This window comes from Mangifera indica, chromosome 1 (genome assembly GCF_011075055.1).
Source record: "Mangifera indica cultivar Alphonso chromosome 1, CATAS_Mindica_2.1, whole genome shotgun sequence".
Lineage (NCBI taxonomy): Eukaryota > Viridiplantae > Streptophyta > Magnoliopsida > Sapindales > Anacardiaceae > Mangifera > Mangifera indica.
In genome coordinates this window covers 5,677,109-5,685,271 of record NC_058137.1, presented here as the reverse complement: position 1 = coordinate 5,685,271, position 8,163 = coordinate 5,677,109, and the positions used below count along the sequence as shown (strand labels likewise).

The following is an 8,163-nucleotide window of genomic DNA, read 5'->3' as shown; positions in this document are numbered from 1 at the left end:
AAGAATCTCATTCACGTCCTGTCTCTGTGCTTTAGTCAAAAGTGAAAGGCCACGTTTCGATAGATCGATGAAGAGTAACAACTGTTACTTTTGTTTTCAAGGTCGACAAGACAACAAAGGGCTATGTCACTGTATTGGGTCGTCCTCTTCTTTAACTTCCTTCACATTTATTGGATGCCATTGCTACAGTTTCAACAGGTAAATTAAGTTGAATTATACAAAATTCAATAATTGATTTTATCATATGAGACTATATATTCGCCTTTACAGTGACGAGGGGGCCATTACATTAAAAAAGATAGAATTGATTGTCAGGTGGACTCAATCTGGTACAACTTTTAGAGCTACGTGTCGATAGTAAGTTTCGTTTCGGATGGGCAGGCCAGCCTCTACAGTTGATTGAAAATGGCTTCCCAACCATCCTCTGTCTCCTCTTTCTCTTCCTGTTATCTGACTATTTCTCCCTATCTCTCTAGGTTACAGAGAATCCGGTTCAGTACACACAGAGTGATTAAATTCATAATTAATTTATTAGATAAATCAAGATTTTATAACTATAACAGAGACTTGACTCAAATTTTCTCGTAAAAAATTTTAATATTTTATCAGTTTTATTAATTTTTGGGATCTATTTCTCTAAATATATTACTATTATAAACTATCTTTTTAAAGTCAAATCCAATTATATCGGATAGATTAAATCCTAAATCCAGTAACTAATTACACAATCATTAAATTAAATAAATCATGAGTTTGATCTTGATAAATCATTAAAAAATATTTGAATTCATATAATCTTATACATAAAACTTTTTCTTTTACAACTCCAACTAACTCCTGTGGGTAATATCCCATATTTCTTCTCAATAATATTGCTTAGTGCTCATAAAATCCTGTGAGAGTGATGATATTTTCACCTGATGGATTGTACAACAAAACAATACTATCTTCTTTCAATCTCTAAACGGGAGATATTATTAAGAAAAAAAATTAAGGAATAAGATCTCCCTAATCATTTGATGTTAAAATGCTACCAATATTATTTAAAAAAAAAAAAAGTGACATAAATTACTCATAGAAGTTTTGGGATAAGGAATATTTATTCATATAGTTTGAAGACTTTTCGAAGATTCCTGTGAGAAAGAAATCGGATGAACTTTGAGAAAGGTTTTCATAAATAAATAAACATACTTTTGGCCATTTAAATGACATATTACTGGGTCATCATATATACTGTGATTAAAGAACCACTATCATATAATTATTTTATAGTTAGTAGGCATTTGTTGAAATATTTAAAAATAAAAAACTTAATAAATGATAATAAGGCTTTAAAAATCATGCAATAATAATATGTAATTCAATGATCTTAGAGATTAGTAAAATTGGTGAAGTACTAAAATTTAAAAAAAAAAAGTTTAAGTTTGAGTCTCTGTCTGTCACGTTTGTGAAACTCTAACTTATTTGATATAATAGTTATAAATCCAGTCATCACTATGTCCCAGATTTATTTGTCCAATCAATCTAAATAGGGTTTCCTAGTTAAAAAAAAATATAATCTGATTCAAAACAAAATTTGTGAATGTTTACCTCTCTAACCAAATTATTGAGTTGCCGCTTGTTATGCGACGGCTTGGGTGCGGTCTATTGTGTTTACACTGTGGAATCTTAGCTAATGAACTATCTTCATCATGATATAAATACCCTATAGTTGTTGTTTCGTTGTCATATTTATGTGCCTTAAGTTATTAAAGAAGATAGAAAACGCAGTAGCTTGAGCAAGCACCGAAGGAACTCATGAAGTTTGATTTGAACTTGGATTTCGTTCCTCAAAACATCAATGATTTTCTTGGGGAAGTTGCAATAACCAGAGGGAGGTCTCAGAGGTTATTCAAGCTTGGTGATTATTGTAAGAGATTGGAGGATGAGATGAAGAAGATTGACGGCTTTGAACGTGAGCTCCTCTCTGCATGCTTATCTTAAAGGATGGTATGATCAAACATTCTATTCTTCTTTTATTTTTTAGTTGATTTATTTGTTTTAATTTAACGACGAATTTTATACGGGTTTTTTTTTTTTTTTAAGCTATTGAGAGGGTAAAAAAGGAGTTAATGCAGTGCTCAAAACCGCAACAACGCCCTAAAACTCATAAATTCATGGACTTGAAAGGTGTTTCAGAAGAAGAAGATGGAGAAGTTGAAGTTGTTAAGAGGATAGATTTTAAAAACTCCGGTGATAACAGAGAGTGGTTGACTTCTGTTCCGAGTTGGGGCCACGCTATCAACATCAATCCCAACAAGGAATACTCAGAATCAGAAATCAATATGGTATATAAAAATTTCTTCTTCTTCATATTCTTCTTTTTTGGAAAAATGAAATTGTAGGAGAATGGTGTTTATGACTTATGGTATCTTTGTTAGCTGGAAAGTGAAGTAGAAGATCTATCTGCTGCGGAGAGTGATAACAGGAAAAGAGAGGTGGCATTTGAGGAAGAAGTTGTAGTTGAACAGGGAAAGGATGTTTCACTAGTCCTTGCCACCCCTCAGCGCAAAGTTTGTCGAGTAAGTACATGTACACGGAAGAACAACTGCTATTTGTGCGCAAGAAAGCGAGAAGGACCTGGCCGCCTGAACTTCACAGGCTCTTTTTGGAGGCACTCGAACATCTTGGGGGATGGCAAGGTTAGTCACTTTGATATCTCCTTTAGAAATGGAAAATTTTTACTTTTCTCAAGTCTTTTACATATTTTATGAGTCTTCTCTTTATCCCTTATCGATAAGTTGTATCTTGTTTAGCAGCAGCAACTCCTAAGAAAATAAAAGAATTCATGAAAGTTGAGGGCCTCACATCCGATGAAATAAAAAGCCATCTGCAAGTAAGGCTTTTTTTGAATGGTTTTATAATTTATTAACTCTTCTTTTCCTCCATCGATGGCTTAGATGAATAAATTTTCATGTCCCAACAGAAGTACAGACTTCATGTGAGAAATTCTTCAGTTTCTGAAGCAAAAGAAATATGGATGGCTCAAGAAGAACTACCAAACCTCAGCATGTTTAGGGCTGGTTCTCCTCAGTGCCTTGCCCTCGGAAGAAGGCCTCGAGCTCATCATCAAGGATGTTGAATTATGCAGATGAAAAGATTTACATATAAATGTGGAAGTTACATTAAAATCCATTAATAATTTATAATTAGCTGACTCGTAGAGGGCTAGAAAACACCTCGGAAAGGAGATTTGCAGATACTATGAGACAATTGAATTAGTCGTCCCTTTAAGTGGCTCTTCTGTTATTCTTAAATAACTTAATTACTCTAATATTATATGTGTAATCTAAATTTCGATCCTATGAAACTGCTGTTTAAGTTTAATTTTTTGTTTTCCTGTCTCCCACTAATTGCACCAGATATGTTGGTTTAAAGATGCTTGCCTTTTGTATTGCTTGTGTTAAATTTTTTCAAAGTTTTGTCTTTAGGGTTTTGGCTTAGTGTGTCCTATTTGTGCATAGTAAAATTTATCTAATTGGCTTCTTCTGTGATATCTGTTCCATCTTTTCAATTTGAAAGGCCTCTTTTGTTTGAATCAGTAACATTCCCAATAACAATCGATGTATTGAGTTCTACATATGCTGAAAATATGAACAGATGAAGTTGTTAATTGGCAATGCCAACTGCTTTACATTTTTCTGTAAAACAGCTTCTTCATTCAACTAAAAGAACATCACCCAAAAAATAAATAAACTTAGCATTTACTGCAGTTTTACACAGGGACTTTTCCTTAGCCAAAATTCTGTGGTTACAATTTGCGACTCAGTACATTAACTGCGACTCAATAGTCGCCTAAACAAGAAAAACTTCGTATGAGAGACCACACCTACCCAAGTATCTGTTAGATTATATTCCTATTCTTTCCCTTGCCCATGTGGAAAACTGTCATTTCCCACCAATTATCAACATGGTAAATATTATCCTTGTATAAATATTTTATCATATAAATATGGAGGACTAATTCCAATATAGAGAAAAGGGAGAGATATTAGGCCGACATACACCCATTTATTAGAAACATTATAAAAGAATAATACTATATGTATATCTATTTATTATATAATTTGAATATATATAAAATATATTATCGTATGATTAAGTATTATTTTATTTTTAATTTAAAATTATCTAATAACATGGTAACATATCATTTATATAATCAAATTATATACAAAAAATATATATATACATAATATTATTCTTGTATATCTACTCAATTAATAACATATTATAAACTTAAGTTTTTGGCCGTCAAATCAAACTATACTAAAATTTAATAGACTAACCCTCTTCTAAACTTTTTTTAAATTTATCAATCAATCTATCCAAGCACTAGCAAAAGAGCACCAAACGCCACCACTTTAATTTTACCAAAATCCCATGACAAGCTATTATCCATTAATTTATTATTATAACTTTTTTTTAACTTATCTATCCTTTGTCCGATAAGATAAGTTAATCACATGAAAACACTTTTAAGAGATGTTAATAAGCTTTTGTGTATTCAAGTTATGACCCAACACTCCTCCCATCATCCATTCCACACAAAGCTAGCCATGGGGAATATTCATTTCAAAAAAGAAGTTACAGTATATTATGCATTTCTTAATCATTCTGCCCACATTCTGGGGCACTCACTTCTCCACAAAAACCACTGATTAATATAATTTAAGTACTAAAAAATAGAATTACTTATCTATTTCAACAGTTCTACCACAAATTAACAGAAATGACATCGCCACCATTGAAACTTATGTGAATATTGTTAGAATAAAGAAGGGACACTCACTGGTTTGAGACATCTAGTTGATAGAATATACCAAACATATTATAAAAATATGATATTGGTAGTTGTAAAAATAATAAAGATGATAAATTGAATCATGTTAGAAAAAATTGAAATATAAAATGAGAAAAATATAAGTATAAGAACAGAGGAAAATTTCAATAATAAATACAAAGGAATGAGATGCTTTACACAGGCATCCATCCATCGCCCACGGTAATAAATGTAGTTATATTGCCATCTAAGTCTTTAATCTACCGTCAAGTAATTAATGAAAGCCACCGAATATATAATAAATCAATAGTTATAAATAAAAACTGGCCAAACGACTATTTCCCACCCAAGGTATGTTGTATTGACAAGTTTCCCCCTTTTAACGATGGAAACACCAAATACCCACCCATGGCTGTTTAGATTTAACAAAACCCTAATGGTGGTAAATTTAATCTCATTTTCCCCCCTAAAAGTTTAAAAACTAACATTTTTTCCTAAGCTAAATTTGAAAAGATTGCATTTTCCCCCCTAGGGTTTATTTCCAAACCCTTCCAATTTCCAAACCCTTCTCTGGCGCCATCACCGGCCGTCTTCCCCTCCCAACGGTTTCTCTTCCACCGACGACCCCTCTCAACTCGACCTTAACGCATCCGATGCAGAGAGAAGCCGTCTAGGAAGAGAAATCGTCTTCCCAGACGACGAAGACGAGATCAATCGATCTCGTCTTCGTCGTCTGGAAAGACGATTGTCTTCCCAGATGAAGACGACTCGTCTTCCCAGAGGACGACGAGTCGTCTTGTCGTCTTGTCTTCATCTGGGAAGACGTCATCTTCCCAGACGACGACGACGACTGGGAAGACGAAGAACTTCGTCTTCCCCGACGAAGTTCTTCGTCTTCCACAGCTTCTCCGACTCCGATTGGAAGTCCAAATGGGAGGAAAGAGATCTCCGGAAGGTGAGGATGCTTCGGGAGGGAGAGACCGTCGGCAATGGAGCCGGAGACCGTCGGCAATGCTTCGGGAGGGTGAAATTACGATTTTTTTAAACTTAGGCTGGGGGGAATTTAGTTTTTAAAGTTTAGGGGGGCAAAATATATTCTATTTTAGTTTATTTTTAATATTCTAGAGAAAATGATGATTTTACCCTTATCACCGTTAGGTTTTGTTAAATCTAACCAGTCATAGGTGGGTGTTTGGTGTTTCCATAGTTAAAGGGAAAAGGGAAACTTGTCATTACAGCATACCTTGGGTGGGAAATAGTCGTTTGGCCATAAAAACTTTCTAAACTTGAGGTATAATGACTTGATCCACAATTATTATATCAGGTAAGTCAAAGTTTTATAAGTATGATAGAAACTCAAATTAAGGCTTTCACTTTAAAAGTTTTAATACTTCGTTAATTTTGTTAACCTTTAGGTTTATTAGTAGCAATAATTTTACAAAGCATAAAGTAATATTGGTTGGTAATCAACTCATAATAATTGGATGTAAATAGTAAATCATACTAATGGAAACAAAATATTGAAAACAAAAATTATCATTGACAAGTTATTTATTCAATATTATTTAATTTTAATTCAATCAATTTAATTTATTATTCTTGAGAGAGTAAATTACATTTCCCACCCAGGGTTTCTGAAAATCAATTCTCACCCTTTAAATCTTTTTATGCTAAACTCTCCCACCCAGTATGTAATTCCATTAGAAAAAACAAAAAAAAAACTAACATTAAAAGGATATAAAAGTTATTTAAACTTTTCACATTAAAAAAAAAAATTGACCAATCATCAATCAAATTTTTCCGTCTTCTTTTCTCTTCTTCTCTCCTTTTCATCATTCACTGACCACCCAAGGTTTTAAAAAAAAAAAATTAAAGGATTCAAGAGGTGGTAACTTGTGATATCTCCAAACCTTGGGAGGGCCATGTAATTTACTCTAAGATTTCATATATGTAGATTTTCCATGAACAGGTTTTATTAGTTTCTTAAAATACTTATAGGTTTGAATTAAATTAGGAGTAAAGTTATCTCAATCCATCAAGGATAAACTTTCAAAAAAAAATAAAAGGAAAACGGGTTTGAGAAAACATACTCATCTTTCCTTTAAAGCTAGCTTGAATGGTAAAAAAAGAAATTTTACGAGAATATGAATTCAAACAAATATGGTTTTTGACAAGGATTTAAGAAGTTAAATATTCAAACGAAGATTACAAATCCAAGAAGGGTGTTGGAAAAGTAATTCTTATATATGCTTAGCGAAAAAAGTAATTCTCATATATTAGCTGAACTTTAATATAAATATGTTAGGATTTTGAGTCAATAAGGCTTGAATTGCTATTTGCCTCAAATGAGCTAAGTTCAAGATGAAAAAATTTCAGTTTTAGCTTGGCGATTCCCCGAACATCTTTGTATTAGAGCTTATCTCATCGATGATTATTTTTTTTATTTTATATAACAATTCTTTTGGATTTGGATAAATTTTTTTCTTCTTCTCTAATAATTTTTTTTTTCTTCTTTTTCTCTAATTCCTTTTTTTTCCTTTTTTTTAAATATTATTATCTACTATTCAAACAAACCGAATTCATTCTCATACTGACCCTTGCCCAGATGGGCTCCGATTGTGTCTACCCTTTGGAAAAGAGGGGCTAGAATAACATCTGCAAATCAATCCAATAAACTTAAGTTGGCCCCTCCTTTGCTTAACGAAGGCCCAACAGCAAACTCAGTCAGTGTTACATAGGAATAGCAATATTATTTTGTTCACACACCCCATCAAAAATCAATTAAAAATCACAGCCTTCTAAGTTAGCATGGCATGTGTTTTCTCTTTTCTCTAATTTCGGCTGTGTAACGCGTTATACTTGTCTATGTATTATTTCTGCATGACATATTTACGTATATCAATTGGCAATAAAAAATCTCGTCAATCCAAATATGTTATAAATATTTTTTCGATATTGTTTATCCACCTTTATTTAATTTTCAATGGTATATAACTTTGTAGTATACGACTCTCAAAACCATCTTATAATGTTGCGTTTAGTTATCAAGATTTAAAATATTAATCTGATAATTTATTTTTTATTATTTTTTAATTAAATATAATAATAATTTATATTTATTAAATTTTATTAAATAAGATAATAATTTATACTTAATAATCTTTTAAATAATATATTTTTTAAATAATTTTTTAAATTTTAATAATCAAATATTATTTGAATCAAAATCCCCTAAATGCAAATATGTAGCCAAATTGTGAAGAGCAAAATAAAATATTAGATATTGGGAAAATAAGAAGTGAAGTAGCTGATTTATTTATTCCCTCCACGAACAGGGATAA

At 31.9% G+C, this 8,163-nt stretch overlaps 1 long non-coding RNA gene across 1 annotated transcript; it reads left to right on the top strand.

Annotated features, from left to right (window-relative positions):
• Positions 1 to 2,571: 2,571 nt before the first annotated feature.
• On the top strand, positions 2,572 to 3,366 carry LOC123208362. Its single transcript, XR_006500771.1, has 3 exons — positions 2,572 to 2,681; positions 2,799 to 2,875; positions 2,966 to 3,366. It is a non-coding gene; the product is annotated as an uncharacterized LOC123208362 (long non-coding RNA).
• Positions 3,367 to 8,163: the final 4,797 nt, after the last annotated feature.